The sequence below is a fragment of the Canis lupus genome, chromosome 15 (assembly GCF_011100685.1).
Source record: "Canis lupus familiaris isolate Mischka breed German Shepherd chromosome 15, alternate assembly UU_Cfam_GSD_1.0, whole genome shotgun sequence".
NCBI classification, from domain to species: Eukaryota; Metazoa; Chordata; class Mammalia; order Carnivora; family Canidae; genus Canis; species Canis lupus.
In genome coordinates this window covers 61607903-61624541 of record NC_049236.1, presented here as the reverse complement: position 1 = coordinate 61624541, position 16639 = coordinate 61607903, and the positions used below count along the sequence as shown (strand labels likewise).

At 46.8% G+C, this 16639-nt stretch overlaps 1 long non-coding RNA gene across 1 annotated transcript; it reads right to left on the bottom strand.

Annotated features, from left to right (window-relative positions):
* Positions 1–241: 241 nt before the first annotated feature.
* On the bottom strand, positions 242–13437 carry LOC111090131. Its single transcript, XR_005370966.1, has 3 exons — positions 12804–13437; positions 527–593; positions 242–299 (listed from the first exon to the last, which is right to left on the bottom strand). It is a non-coding gene; the product is annotated as an uncharacterized LOC111090131 (long non-coding RNA).
* Between the last annotated feature and the right edge of the window lie 3202 nt (positions 13438–16639).

The window sequence follows — 16639 nt, the reverse complement described above, 5'->3', positions numbered from 1 at the left end:
GACGTAAGACACTGGACAATGGAAGTGTGACTGGAATTAACTGTCAAACAAGGTAGTGGGTGCATTTCTTTTCTCATGGCTGGTGATGGTAAGGGTGGTGAACTGCAAGAATTTTTTTTTAAGATTTTATTTATTTATTCATGAGAGACACAGAGACAGAGAGAGGCAGAGACACAGGCAGAGGGAGAAGCAGGCTCCATGCAGGGAGCCCGACGTGGGACTTGATCCCAGGACCCTGGGACCACGACCTGGGCTGAAGGCAGACACTCAACCGCTGAGCCACCCAGGTGTTCCGGGAACTGCAAGAATTTCAAACAGAAACAATCTTATTCAATCTGATGGAAGAGACCACCAAGATCACTACAGTGAAATCTGATCGCCTACATTTCTCTGATTCTGGGAACTCATTCTTCCTCTTCTTACCCCTGAAGTTTACCTAAATGACCCCCAACAGGTTGATTCTGCTGTGGACACCTGTCAGAAAGGAGGCCAGCCTCAACCCTTGGAAACTGGAAAATTTCCTCACCAGGGGTTGGAGCTGTAGGCCAATAAAAATCCTGTACATGTCGGTAGGTAGGTTTTTTGCCTTGTGCCTTAGGAAACAGAGAAAGTTGGTCAGCAAGTAGAAAGAAGGTAGTAGATGAGAAATAGTACAAAATACTTCCTTGGTTCATTATGCTGCTGCAGGTTCTAGTTCCAGTCCTCTGGCACGAGTCTCTGCCTGTATCTTTATAATAAATTCTCTCAAAATCAGTCTCTGTTTATCTACCCTTTTACCTCTGGCTAGGGTTGGTTTCCACTACTGTGACAAGAGAATTCTAAACAATACAATCACCCAAATCCCTTTTCCTGTGACCCTACCTGTAAGTAAACAAATGCTGGTTATTTTAAACTGACAAGGAAAGGATCCATCTTCTCCCCTACAGCCTCGATGCCTTCCGCTTTCTTGTCTCTAGCAGAGCAAAATACTTGCAAACCATGCATTGTCATGTTCTCGGGAATGTAATCAATTCAATTGTAAATGTGATCAATTCAATTAGTAAGTGTTATCCACCCAATTGTAGGAAGACATTATTTTGTCATTGCCTTAAATAGTCCTCTTACTCAATTCTAAATCTTCTAAAGGGCGTTCCAATCACTTATTTTTCTAGGCACAGTCTTACATAGTAAAATAGGCATGTTTTGAGGCATGCTATTGAAAGATTTTCCTATTCAAAAATATTTCCCCTTTTGCGATGATGAAAACAGTCTGAACTCAGATAGTGGTGATGGTTGTACAACCTGGTAAATATATTTTTAGAAATCACAGAATTGTATATTTTAAATGGTGAATTTCATGGCATGTAAATTAAATCAAATAAAAATTAATAAAACCAAAACCAAAAGACACCAACAAAAATCCATCCCTAGTGAGTAATACATATTTAAATTAGATCATGATGTAATAAAATTAAATGTATTGATGATATAACACAGATAAAGGAAATCTGTCACCAACTGCCATCCCAGAATGTCTCTTTAACTCTACTACTGGAGAAATTGGTCCTTTACTTAAAGCATTGCCATGCCTGGAAACTCCCAATAGCAAATAAAAACTTCAAGGTTGTATAAAAACCACTATTGGCCTTTCACTCTTTTAGTTAGCTTAGCTGGTGAGCAGCAATTGCTTACAAGGATGTGAGGAAAGAAAATACGATGGGAAAGTATAGGTGCCTTTCAATGTGGACAGTTGATGGGGGAAGGCATAGTGGGGAGAAAGTGGGCAGTGGTCAGAGAATGCACGATATATCATGAGAGGTCCTGGACAGCCAGACGGTAGTGTTAGAGTTTGGGGTCTAGATAGAACAGTAGGGGGTCAGACTGGATTAGGGAAAAGAAAGAAGACAGAGGAGTGTCAAAAAGAACAGAAGTCCTCAGGGGGGGTAAGAAAGAACCCATACTTGATCTCCCTTATAATTGCCCCAGAGTGGATCCAGCCTGTTATCATCCTTCTAGAATCCTGAGCTTTCCATGGAAATCGCAAAGACAAATCTTAGAACAAAACTAAATTATTAATGGTCCTTAGGACAAAATGGCCTTTTTATCTCTCTGACAACACACTTGTTCTCCTTTGCTTGCTAACTGCTGATCACAGGGCTTACATTTCTCTTTGTTCTGCAAGTGGTACATGAACTTTCTAAATTCTCGCCATATCACCGAATGACAGGATGGCGTGTCCTCAGTGAGGTGTGATGGCTAAGCCGGAGATTCACAGGCAGCCAAGTACTAAGTTTTCACCAAGTCTGTTTCTATTCCAAACAAAGACTCTTCAGAAAACACCATGAAAATGAATCCTTTAGAAATAGTATTTACTAATCTTTAAGAAAAATAATTAAAATTGTATCAATGTTCCCATCCAAAACTAGAGTGAACTTACAGGTAGAGGATTAAGTAATGACTTTTAACCCAATACGTACACGGAGAGTTTAGGTAATATTACTTTCTCATCAAAACGTTTTGGGATAAATGTGACCTAGACTTTATCTTTGTCCATGTAAACAAATGCCTATGAGCCATGGATAAGTAAATGGAATTAGCAACTGCTTGAGAGAAGACCAATGAACGCAGTGGTTATGTACGGTTAGGTACTAAGATAGAATTGTTCTAGTAGTAACAGCTAAACTTCACTGAGTACTGACTATGAACCAGGATTTGTTCTAAGTATTTTACATATACTAACTCACTGAAAGTTTACCACAACTCATCAGATAGGCAGCATTATCATCTCCACTTACAAAATTAGGAAACAAGGAAAAACTGAGAGTTTTCCCTCTAAAGTCAGGAACAAGACGATGATGTCTACTCTCACTACTTTTATTCTACATAGCACTGGAAGTCCTCACCACAGCAATTAGACAACAATAAAAACAGGCATCCAGATTAGTAGAGAAGAAGCAAAACTTTCATTATTTGCAGATGACATGATAGTCTTTAGAAAAAAATCCTAAAGACTCCACCGAAAGACTGCTGGAACCCATCAAATGAATTCAATAAAGTTGCAGGATACAAACCTAAAGTGCAGAAATCTGTTGCATTTCTGTACACAAATCATGAAGCAACAAACAGAGAAATTAAGAAAACAATCCTATTTACAGTTGTACCCAAAATAATAAGATACATAGGAATAAACTTAATCAAAGAGGTCAAAAACCTACTCTGAAAACTATAAAACACTGATGAAAGAAATCGAAGATGACACAAAGAAATGGAAACACAATCCATGCTCAAGGATCAGAAGAACAAATATTGTTAAAATGTCTATACTACCCGAGGCAACCTACAGATTTAAGGCGATCCCTACCAAAATACAAAGAACATTTTTCACAGAACTGGAACAAATTATCCCACAATTTATACGGAACCACAAAAGACCCCGAATAGCCAAAGCTATTTTTAAAAAGAAGAGCAAAGTTGGAGGCATCATAATTCCAGACTTCAAGTTACATTACAAAGTTGTAGTAGTCAGAGCAGCATGGTACTGGCACAAAAATAGACACAAAGATCAATGCAACAGAACAGAAAACCCAGAAATAAACCCATAATTATATGGTCAATTAATCTTCAACAAAGTAGGAAAGAATATTCAATGGGAAAAACTCTATTAAATAGACAGAGCTGGGAAAACTAGACAGCAACACGAAATGGATGAAACTAGACCACTTTCTTGTACCATATGCAAAAATAAACTCAAATGGATTAAAGATCTAAATGTGAGATCTGAAACCATAAAAATCCTAGAAGAGAGCACAATGTCTCTGACATTGGCCCTGGCAACATTTTTCTTGACAGGTCTCCTGAGGCAAGGGAAACAAAAGCAAAAATAAACTATTAGGGCTACATCATAATAAAAAGCTTCTGCACAGTGAAGGAAACCACCAACAAAACTAAAAGGCAACCTGCAAAGTGGGAGAAAATATTTGCAAATGACATATCAGATAAAGGGCTAGTATCCAAAATATATAAAGAACTTATACACTTAACACCAAAAAACCCCCCAGATAATGCAAGTAAAAAATGGGCAGAAGACATGAACAGACATTTCTCCAAAGGAAAAAAATCCAGCTAGCCAACAGACAAATGAAAAGATACTCAAAATCACTGATCACCAGGGACATGCATGCAAATCAAAACTGCAATGAGATATCACCACAGAATGGCGAAAATCAGAATGGCTAAATGGCTAAAATCAACAACACAAGAAACGACAGGTGTTGGCAAGGATGTGGAGAAAAAGGAACCCTGTTGCACTGTTGGTGAGGATGCAAACTGCTGCAACCACTGTGGAAAACAGTGTGGAGGTTCCCCAAAAAGTTAAAAATAGAGCTACCCTATGACCCAGCAATTGCATTACTGGGTATTTATCCAAAAAATACAAAACCACTAATTTAAAGGGATACATGCACCCTGATGTTTACAGCAGCATTACTTACAATAGCCAAATTATGGAAACAGCCCAAGTGTCCATTGATAGACAAATGGATAAAGAAGAGGTGTGTATGCATATATATAATATATAATGTTATTCAGCCATGAAAAGAATGAAATCTTGCCATTTGCAATGACATCAATGGAGCTAGAGTGGAGTGCTAAGCAAAATAACTCAGAGAAAGACAAATATTATATGATTTCACTCATATGTGGAATTTTAAAAACAAAACAAGCAGAGGGAGAAAAAAGGAGAGAGTCCAACCAAGAAACTATAGATGAACAAACTGATGGTTACCAGAAAGTGGGGGGCAGGGGATGGGGAGATGGGTGAAATAGGTGACGGGGATTGAGGAGTGCCCTGGGATGAGCAGTGGGTGTTGTACGGAAGTGCTGCAGCACTATACTGTACACCCAAAACTAATAGAACACTGTATATTAACTAGACTGGAATTAAAATACATTTTTTAAAAAAATGGGAAATGAAGGTACCAGCCTGGTGGTGAGAGGAGTAAAATAAGTTGCAGGGAGATTCCGAAATTAAAGTCAAATTAAAGAAGGCAAGCGGGTTTGGTTAGTTCTATGTACCCTTTCCCTAGAAATTCTCCTTCTAATGTTAAAATTTGGAGGTTCTGGGTTTTGCCTCATATGTCAATTCTAGGGTATGTGACCTCAAATGCCTTGCCCAAATCCCCTAGGACTGTCATGATTCTGTATGAAATTTGTGGGTATAAATCTAGAACCTCCTCGACTGAAGTACCTAAAAGCAGTAGTAAGGACTTCTGGCTTTATTCAGAGTGAGATGGCAAGCCATGTGAGCATTCTGAGCAGAGGAGTGTCATGATTTTATTTTTGTTTTTCAGAGATCGCTCTGGCTGGATATGTAGAAAAGAGATTGGGATGAGGAACAAGGATCGAAACAGAGAAAGTAATTAGAAAGCCACTGAAATAGTCCAGGTGAGAAGTAATTATGGTCTAGATAAGGGAGGGGTAGAGAAGATAATGGGAAATAGATTTTTTAAATATATTTTAAATATAAAGCCATAGGATTTGCTCATGGCTTAATCATGGGCTATCTATCTCCAAGTTTATTGGCCTTAAAAACTGATTGAAAAGAGTCTTTCTATTCAATAACATGGAGAAATCCATGGAGAAGGATAGAAAATTAAGAATTCCTTTTTTGGATATTTTAAGTGTGAGGTGCCCTTTAGACATTCAACTGACAGTATTTAATAGGCTTTTAAATACACGAGTCTGTGCTGCAGAAGAGAAGTACCTTTGTTTTTTTCTTCCTCCTCCCACCATGTTCTCAGGCAAAGATCTCACTCATATCAAGCTACAAATTAAGATGGAAATTTTACACATTCTCCTTTTAGAAAGAGTTTCATTTCAATAAGGGACAAAGTGTTATGCCATTTTCTGGTGGCAAAATTTCAGACATTCATACTACTCCAATCTGGGGTGAATAAAAAGGGCGTGTAAGTGCTGCCTGGGTCGTACCACAGAAGTAAGTGGGTGTTTATAATACTTTATAGTCACTCCTATAATAATCTCAGTGTTTAAGCAGCAGACATACATATAGAAATGTCAGTGAGTATTGACATTTTACCACTTTGCAAAAGAAATCTCTTGGATTGAATGTTCTTAGATTAAGCGGGTAGTTGGTAAAATTGTACTTAAGATAAATTCACTTCCTTTTGCTTCCTTTTGAATGATTTTTAAATATGGATGAAGAGGGACAGGTAGGTAATGTTTTCACAAGCTGAAATTTTATCAGGAAATACACGAAAACATTAAAACCACAGCACCATATCAGAATGTGTGAAAAAATACAGTGTACAGGAGATGTCTTAGACTTTAAGACCTGAATTTCCTTTATAAAATACACTTAAAGTTAACTGTGTTTCTCCATACCTAAATTTTATTTCTATAATTGGATTTATAGCTGGAAAGAAAAGAACAGTCTCTAAAATGCTCCAACAGAAAACATTGCCAAAAACAGTCATTTTATTTTATTTATTTTAAAGATTTTATTTGTTCATTTGAGAGAGAGAAAAAGAGAGAGCACGAACAAGGGGAGGAGCAGAGGGGGAAAGATTCTCAGGAAGACTACTCTATGCTGAATGCAGAGCCTGATGCAGGGCTCCATCTCATGCCCCCCGAGGTCATGACCTGGGCCGACACCAAGAGTCGGATGCATAACTGGCTGAGCCACCCAGACACCCCTTGTCATTTTATTTTTATTTATTTTTATTTATTTCATGTTTTATTTTTGTTATTTTATTTTTATGTTATTGTTCGTTATTCCCAAATGTTCTTCCGAATAAAAACCCTTATTATATCTTGCACTGATTTTGGGGTGCTGCGTTTAACTAACATAAATAAACACAATACTTTACAAAATACACTTAAACATACGCTGTATTTATCTAATTGATCTGTACAACAATCTTTTGGAGCAAGTGTTATTAATATCCCCATTTTGCAGGTGACAAAATCTGAGGCTCAGAAAAGGCGAAATGATATGCCTAAGATTATACAATCAATTGATGGTTTTAAACTAGGCTGCAGTTTGGTTCTTCGGATCCCTATCATGCTGCTGCTCTAGATTTCTCCTCCCAAAGCACGATTGCCATTCAAATTTCATCCATTTTCCTTTTCCTTGAAGCAGGAACTTTTCTATTAATAGAGGCCTTTTCAAGAAAGTACACCTGCCCTTGCCAAGATACTTACCCTACCCAGAGTGAAAGAACAATCAGATGTTTTCTGTGAGCCTAGCAGAGGAAGGGAAGAGCTTGCCTGTCCAGGCCATTTGTCCCTCTTTCTCCCCAATTTCCTTCTTCAACCTTGCAACTCCCACCCAGATCTAGGTAACGGCTGCTTTAAAGTCCTTTTTATTCCAACACCTGAGTCATCTCATAGATGACCTCTGCTGTTTGCCTTTCCCTTGAGAGTGGCTGACATTTTTCTGGTTTTTCTGGTCAAGTAATTTTAGATTGTGTCCTGGAGATTACAGATGTTATAGAGACTCTGGATTTTATTATATTTCTCTTAACAGTGTTGCCAGTTTTGTTTTAGCAGGTAATGAATTTGGTTGACTCAAACTGCAGATTTTGTCTCCCCTGTGGCAGCTGGCAGCTCAAGTCTCACCTCTGTTCTTTCATGGTTAGCTGCCCCGCTTGCAGTCTGACACCAGGCATAGTTTGGGAGTCAGCCTGGATATCTTGGGTAAAATTTGTGCACAAAATTTTGGGCTCCCTCCTCTAGCTCTTGCCTTTCTGAGATTCTTCCTCATGTTCTCTGTGCCCCCTATTTGCCCCAAACTTATTCTTCGTATCAGAAATACGCTAGCTTTCCACTGGTGTTTCAGCTGCCATGTGCCCTCAAATGACTGTGGCCTGAACTCAGGGAAAAGCTGCAAATAAATAGGAAACTCATGCTGTCATAGTCTCTTCCTTCAAGTTTCAACTCACGCTAAAACCTCCTGCTCCTGTCCACTCGTTACAGGTAGTTGTTTTTCTATTTTTTCTGTAGTTTATAATTGTTGTCTGCAGGAAGTTCGATCTGTTAGTTCGCTATGCCAGATTAGAAGCATAATTCCCCATATAGATCTCCATTTCAGTTATCTGTTGCATCAACCCAAAATTCGGTGGCTTAAAATAAAACAATTATTTGCTCACAATTCTGCAACTTGGGCTGGACTTAACTGGGTGGTTCTTCTCCATGCAGTGTTGGATGCAGCCATCTGGAGGCTTGAATGGGGCTGAAAATCCAAAATAGCTCCACTCACATGCCTGACACCTCAGATGGAATGGCTGGAACAGCTTGGGGGCTGATCAGATGGCTCTCTTTTTGCTTTCCTCCGAGCAAGATAGTTGGGCCTCTTTATGTTGTGGCTTAATGTTTCAAATGGAAGCATTCCAAGAGCACAAGCCCCAATATACAAATATTTACAGAGCCTCTGTTTGCATCACACTTGTTAATGTACAATTGGCCCAAACAAGTCACATATCTAAGCTAAGAGTCCGTGTGGGAAAGGATTACGCAAGAACCGTAGGGCCCACTGAGGCCACCAGTGTAATAGTCCACCGTAGTCTCTCAGGCATCTTTCTACCACCAAGTTAGAGCTTGCTTCTCCCCACGCTCTTTGCCTCAAGGATCTTTCTCTATCATGTGTTCCTCTGTTTCCTATATCCTCACCCCCCCCCCCCTGATTCTTTCCATCGGTATGTAGATGATCTCCACATCTTCCTCTTAAAATAACCCAGAACTCGTCTTTAACCTAGTACCCTATCTCTTATTACCCCTCACAGCCCAGCTTCTTAAACCAGTTGTCCCAGTCACCTGTTTCCAGTTCTCCGTCCTGTGATTATTTCATACCGTAGATGTAGATGATGCGGCTTCACTCACACAGCTGCGTCGGATTGCTCTTGCCAGGATCGCTCACACCCTTTTGTTGCTAAATATGGATGTGGCTTGGTTCTTTGAGTTAACTTTCAACAGCAGTGAGCAACGTGGGAACATTGCTTACCTCCTTGAAACACTCTCACCTAGACTCAGCTTACTTTACCTCGACAGCACAGTTCCTTGCTGCTCCATTTATTACACGCCCATTTTTGAAGTGTTGTCATCCCTAAGGTCTTATCTTGCGCTCTCTTCTTTTTCGCTCTAAACATTCTTTCTTGTCATCTCATCCTTTTCAGGGCCTTTAATTACCACCTATATGCTGACACCTCCTGAACCTAAATCTTTGGCCCAGATCTCTCTCCCTTGGCTTCAGAAATATGCATCCAATTACCTACTCAACATTTCTGCTTGCTTATCCCACATCTCATGGGGATAAAGTCATCCCAACTCTCTCCAAAACCATCTCTCTTCTTGTGACCACTCTCTTCACGACCAACACCGTCAGTGACCCCAGTCAGACACCTGAGTATCCTTTTGCCTCCCTTTTACCTGCTCCCACTCCTCTCCAACCAATAGCGCTCCAACTCCAAGTAGATCAACCACCAATGATCTTGTGTGCATTTCTGCCAGACTCTTATCTGACGTCCCTGAATATACGGTCAGGCTTCCTGCAGGCCACATGCGCATCCCAGTCCCCCAGACACACATATACGAAAGCTGTTTATCACAGAGAATCCAGAATGATCTTTCTATTATGAAGTTTATTCACTTGTTTTAAATCCCTCCACGGGTCCCCAACACCTGTAGAATAAAATCTCAACTCCTAGTAAGGTGACAAGGTCCTTACTGATGTGGCACCTACTGCTCAAAGCTCCTTTTTTTCTCTCTAGTTCTCTTCAACTTCCCCTCAAATCTTCTCCCTTCACTCATTTTCCCGCTGCTGCTTTTCCCAGGACACAACCTCACTCACCCCGACGCCGGAAATCCAACATGCTCTCTCCGAGGTTAGACTAATTGGCTGTTCTATCCCTCGGATGTGTGACCCTGAGCACTTTACCTGACCTCTGTGTGCTTTACTTTCTTATCTGTAACATCAGAACAGAAGGGGCATCTCCTTCACAAAGCTGTCGTGAGAATAAACCGAGGTAAAGTGTGCAGACTCCTTGGCATCGTGCCTACATATAACAAATACGTAACACTGGAGCTGTTCTTATTTGTCTCCAGCCACACGACTACTTTTAGTTCTTCAAGCTGCTTATTCTTTCCCTTCGTTCTGAGCCACTTGTGGGCTGTTCCCTCGGCCTAGAATATTCTCCTTCCCCCCCCACATCCTCCCATTCTCCTTCACAACCTCCCCCTCTACCACCACCATCCTCTGACTACCCTTTGCCTGGCCAGCCCTTACTCATACCTCGAGTGTTAGTTTGGATATCACTTTCCACTAGAAGCCTCCCTTCCAAACCACCGTTATAGTATGTATCACACTGAATCATCATCTCCTGTTTATTTCTTTGCATCTCACAAGATTGGAAATTCTGTGAGTACTTTTCTTTCTCACTCTCTTCCTGTGATGGACTGAATTCTGTGCCCCCCAAAATACATATGCTGAAGTCCTAATTCTCAATACCTCGGAATGTAGTTGTATTTAAAGATACATTCTTTAAAAAACAAAACAAAAAGCTAATTAATCCAGTATAACTGGGATCCTTATAGGATGAGGAAATTTGGACACAGAGACATATGTGCACAGAAGGAAGATCGTGTGAGGACCGGGGAGAAGAGAGCCATCTAAGTCGTCTACACCAAGAAGAAAGGCCTCAGAGATACCAACTCTGCCAACACCATGGATTTCTCCAGAACTGTGAGACAGTGTTTCTATTGCTTAAACCACCCAGTCTATACTTTGTCAGCAGACTAATACACTTCCTTGTGTAGGATCTAGCAACATGCCTTGCGAACACAAAAGCTCAGAAATGTTTGTTTCATGAAAACAAATCATCCCATTTTCTCCAATCCTATTAGAGGAGTTGGAGATGAGTTGGAGTAACAGTAATGAGCTAAGCCTTCTTTTCGAGACCAAAGACACTACAGAAACATGAGATTAAACCAACATCTAAATCTAAACACCAAGTTTCAAATACTGGAAAATCACTTCCCTCTTCTTCCCCTTTCAGAAACAGAAGGCAGGAAATCTTGAAAGTTGTTTATAAACAGCTGAAGCAAAAGAGAGTATTTACAATGCCTATATTCCAAGCAATTTTGCTTTTGAGTGACTTCATCACTGTTATTTAGCTAATGGGGGTGTGTACTTGAAAAAGCCACCACAAGCGCTAGGGTTCCTGCAGCAGTCATCAGATACCTTCAAGTCCTTGACGTACCCAGGAGCAGCATGGAAATGTGCGTCTGTGTGGAGCGGGGGCGGAGATAAATATTCCAATAGATTCTATTGCTAGGAAGCAACTTCCATTCCCTCCTTAACTTTCTCTTGATGGGCTAAGACAACCCAAAGCAGAGAATCAAATAAAATGATTCTTCTATCTTTAGTATGTGGCTGTGTTAGTATGTAAAAGTTTTTTAATCTTTCTCTCAAGCAAAAAATGAGGATTCCTAAAATTTACAGAGTCCATTTGAACATAATAGCTGCTGCAAAATTACAAGGATGAATGGGAACTCAAAATCTGCAATGAGGGGATCCCTGGGTGGCGCAGAGGTTTGGCGCCTGCCTTTGGCCCGGGACACGGTCCTGGAGACCCGGGATCGAGTCCCACGTCGGGCTCCCGGTGCATGGAGCCTGCTTCTCCCTCTGCCTGTGTCTCTGCCTCTCTCTCTCTCTCTCTCTATCATAAATTAAAAAATTAAAAAAAAATCTGCAATGAAATGGGTCTCTTTAAAGATTTTATTTATAAATTTATTCGAGAGAGAGAGAGAGAGAGAGAGAGAGCAATCACACACAAGTGTGGAGTGGGGGGGAGGCAGAGAGAGGGAGAATCTCCAGCAGGTTCCATGCTGACCCCAGAGCCCCAGCAGGGCTCAACCTCACCACCCTGAGACCATGACCTGAGCTGAAAGCAAGAGTTGGAAGCCCAACCAACTGAGCCACCCAAGTGCCCCGCAGTGAACCCATTTCATATTGCTTTGCATTTAGTTTAAAATCCTCAACCAAAAAAAAAAAAAAAAAAAAAAAAAAAAATCCTCAACCATCTAAGATTTAGATAAAGGCAGTAGCGAAGAAAATGGTCTAAAAAAAAAAAAAAAAAAAGAATCAGTGTGCGACATTGATTTCTAGACAACACAGCAACCTTATTATTACTTCCTAAAATGGTAATTTTAAAATAATTTCAGAAAACTGGGATCCCTGGGTGGCGCAGCGGTTTAGCGCCTGCCTTTGGCCCAGGGCGTGATCCTGGAGACCCGGGATCGAATCCCACGTCGGGCTCCCGGTGCATGGAGCCTGCTTCTCCCTCTGCCTGTGTCTCTGCCTCTCTCTCTCTCTGTGTGACTATCATAAATAAATAAATAAATAATAATAATAATTTCAGAAAACTGAAAACCTTGTCTCTCGTTGGAAACACCTGCCTTCCCTTTGGTGCGGTTGTGGGTGTCTGGGTAGCGTGTTTATCCTGAAAACCATGACTTTGATGCTGCATATACTTTTTTTTATTGGTGTTCAATTTGCAACATACACCATAACCCCCAGTGCTCATCCCATCAAGGGCCCCCTCAGTGCCCGTCACCCAGTCACCCTCACCCCACCTCCCCTTCCCCCACCCCTTGCTCGTTTCCCAGAGTTGGAGTCTCTCATGGTCTGTCTCCCTCTCTGATATTTCCCACTCATTTTTTCTCCTTTCCCCTTTATTCCTTTTCACTATTATTTATATGATGAGGCCAAGTGATGAGGCCATATGATGTCTGTCCTTCCCCGACTGACTTACCGCACTCAGCATCATCCCGTCCAGGTCCCTCCACGTGGAAGCACATGGTGGGTATTTGTCGTTTCTAGTGGCTGAGGGATGTCCCACTGTCGCCACAGCCCCCCGCTTCTCTGCCCATCACCTGTCCGTGGGCCCCGAGGCTCCCCCCCAGGGTGGCTGCCCTGGACGTCGGGGCGGTGAGCGTCGGGGTGCAGGGGTCCCGGCGTTGCCCTGCCCGTGTCTTTGGGGTAAGCCCCCAGGGGGCTGCACATCCTGTAACTCCGGTGTGGCTGCGTGACTTTGGCCAAGTCCCCTGGCTTACCTGGGCCTCGGTTTCCTTTCCCGTGAAGTGCGGGTACTTTCAACCCAGGCTTTAATGAGACAACATTTATAAAACAGCCACTGATACCTCTCTGTAGTGGACAGCTGATAAATGTGTATCTCCTTTCTCCGCTTTCCTTCTTTTTTTATATAAGATTTTATTTGCTTATATTTATTTATTCATGCGCCAGAAAGAGAGTGAGCCGCAGGCCCCGAGCCGGGCTCCATCCCGGGCCCCCGCGCCGTCCCGACCACGAGGAGGAGCGCGTTACCCACGGGGGCCCAGCGCCGCCCAGCGGGCTACGGGAGCACCGCGCCCCTAAGCGCAGGTGGGCAGAGCCGCCCGTCGTTCGGCCGCGGCGGAGCCAGGCGGTTCCTGGACTTCCTGGGGAGCAGCCCCGAGCCGCCCCGAGACGTCCCGAACAGCCCCGAGCCGCCCCCGAGCCTCCCCGAGCAGCCCCGAGCCCCGAGCCGCCCCGAGCCTCCCCGAGCAGCCCCGAGCCCCGAGCAGCCCCGAGCCGCCCCCGAGCCTCCCCGAGCCGCCCCCGAGCCTCCCCGAGCAGCCCCGAGCAGCCCCGAGCAGCCCCGAGCCGCCCCGAGCAGCCCCGAGCCCCGAGCCGCCCCGAGCAGCCCCGAGCCCCGAGCAGCCCCGAGCCGCCCCGAGCCTCCCCGAGCAGCCCCGAGCCCCGAGCAGCCCCGAGCCGCCCCCGAGCCTCCCCGAGCCGCCCCCGAGCCTCCCCGAGCAGCCCCGAACAGCCCCGAGCAGCCCCGAGCCGCCCCGAGCAGCCCCGAGCCCCGAGCCGCCCCGAGCAGCCCCGAGCCCCGAGCAGCCCCGAGCCGCCCCGAGCCTCCCCGAGCAGCCCCGAGCCCCGAGCAGCCCCGAGCCGCCCCCGAGCCTCCCCGAGCCGCCCCCGAGCCTCCCCGAGCAGCCCCGAGCAGCCCCGAGCAGCCCCGAGCAGCCCCGAGCAGCCCCGAGCAGCTCCGAGCCCCGAGCCGCCCCGAGCCTCCCCGAGCAGCCCCGAGCCCCGAGCAGCCCCGAGCCACCCCGAGCAGCCCCGAGCAGCCCCGAGCCGCCCCGAGCCGCCCCGAACAGCCGCGAGCCCCGAGCAGCCCCGAGCCCCGAGCAGGCCCGAGCCCCGAGCAGGCCCGAGCCCCGAGGACCGTGGGGCGAGGTGCGGGCGCCGCGGGGGCACCCCTGGGGTTGGCGGCCCAGAGGTGGCCCGGCCGCGGCGCTAAGCTGGTCGGGGAGGACCCGCGTGATGGGTGCGGGGCGGAGGGCCGGGCACCCACGTCCTGCTCGGCCCCAGCCACGAAGCTAAGCTGAAAAGCGCGACGCAGGACGCGGGGTTGTTGGTGCTCCTGCGGGAGGAGGGCAGCGCGGAAGGGGCCGGCTCGCTCCCGCGCATCCTCGGCCTCCAGGGGGCTCCGTGGGCACCCGCCGCGGGTGGGCACCTGCCCCGAGGTGGGGTCCTGCCGCGAGGTGGGGTCCTGCCGCGAGGTGGGGCCCTGCGGACCCCGGGAGGCCAGAGGCCAGGGAGACCCCGGGGGCGCCGTCTTCCTCCCGGGAGCCGCACCTCTGACCCCCATTACCCTATGCCCCTCCCCCATTCCCCTGTCTCCCACCCCTCCCATCCCCCTCTCCCACCGCCTTCTCTCCCACCTCCCCACCCCCTCCCCCACCCCCTCTCCCCCTCCCCCACCCCACCCCCCTCTCCCACCGCCTTCCCCACCCCCCCAGCAGGCCATTTAAGAGGTCCGGACCAGGCCCGTGGGGTTCAGGTTGCACCCCGCTGGTGACTGCCCGGGGGCCGAGGTCGCACCCCGCGCCGCGCTCCCGGCCGGGCGCCCCCGGAGCCTGGCCCGCGATGTCCGAGCCGTGTTGGGGCGCATCCTGCTGGGCCTGCCCGGCCCCCCAACAGCCCTCTGCGTGCTTCGCACACGCGAGCGCCCAGATGTTCACCTGAGCAGTGCAGAGCGCGGGGGACCCCCGGCTGGGCCCCTCCCCGCCCCTGCGGCCCAGGTCGGCCCAGGTCGCTGTTCTCCTGCACACACACCCCCCCCCCCGCCTCGGCCCCTCCCTCCCCCCTCCCTGTAGCCCGTGCCTCCCCCTCCCTGCACCCCTTTGGATCTTAGTCTTACCCCCCCCCCCCGTTTGTCCCTGGCCTCTGCTGGGTCCTGAGCTCGGGGCGGCGGGTGCCGGAGGCCGCCTCAGGGTGCCCAGGGCGGGGGTGGGGGTGGGGGGGCTAACCAGGAGACTCTGGGGCCTTACAGGGCCCGGCGATCATGGGCAGCCCCCCGGGAACGCCTGCCGCTGGGACCCCTGACCCGGGGCAGGAGTTGGTGCCCACACGGGGCACAGACCTCACCCAGTAGGCGAAGTAGGGGGGATCCCTGGGCGGCTGGGCGCGGGAGGCAGCCACTGCGGGTGGGCGGGGCTCCAGGTTAGGCCCCTCGCCCCCCCCCCCCCCCCCCCCCCCCCCCCCGGCCTGTTATCAGTCCCGCCTAGGAGTCAGCCCCGACCCGGTATGCGCGAGCAGGAGAAAGGGGGGGCCTTCCTGAGCCCCCTAAGCTCTGAAGACCCGGCTGACTCTGGTTCATTTCTCACTCACTAAAGGATAGAGGTCCATTAAAAATGTGAAAAGAAGGAAAATGATTTTTTTCTTTTAAAAAATTCAGGGTTAGGGTTACCTGGGGGGCCCAGCGGTTGAGCGTCTCCTCTTGCTCAGGGCGTGACCCCGGGGTCCTGGGATCGAGTCCCGCCCCCGGCTCCCTGCTCAGCAGGAACCTGCCTGTCCCTCCGCCTGTGGCTCTGCCTCTCTCTGCGTCTCTCATGGATAAATAAAATCTTTAAGAAAAAAAAAAGAAAAATTCAGAGTTCTTATTTTCAAGTGGCTGGAGAAAGGTCGCATTAGGGAAAGAAGAGGGAGCGCCGTGTCCCCGCGTCTAGGGACTGTGATGAGTGGATAGGCCTTATGTCTGAGGAACAAGTGCAACCTGGAGGGAGCAGCCTCCGCTGTGGGGCCAAACCCGTACTCTCAGCCTCCCCTGGCCTGCAGTCCTGGGGCGCTCCTCCCCACATTTCTGTTTGCTTCTTTCTTTCTTTCTCTCTTCTTCCTTCCTTCTTCCCTTCCCTTCCCTTTATATCCTTTATTTCTTCTGTTCCAATTCCCTGTTCCAATTCCCTATAATTCAAGGTGTGCCTGGGTGGCTCAGTCAGTTCGGCTCTCTGAGTTTTGGCTTCAGCTCAGGTCATGATCTCATGGGTCTCGAGACCCAGGCCCAGCCCCTTCACTGGGTCCCTGTGCTCAGCAGGGAGTCTGCTCGAAGATTCTCTGCCCCTGCCCCTCCCCCCACTGACATGCCCTGCACGCTCTCTCAAATAAATCAATCTTAAAAAAAAAAAAAATATATATATATATATATATATATATATATATATATATATATATATAATTCAAAAACCAACACTGTTTCAGACATACAGGCTATGCAGGGGGTTTGTAAGTCATTTTTCTTCCATTTTATTTCTCTTGGCT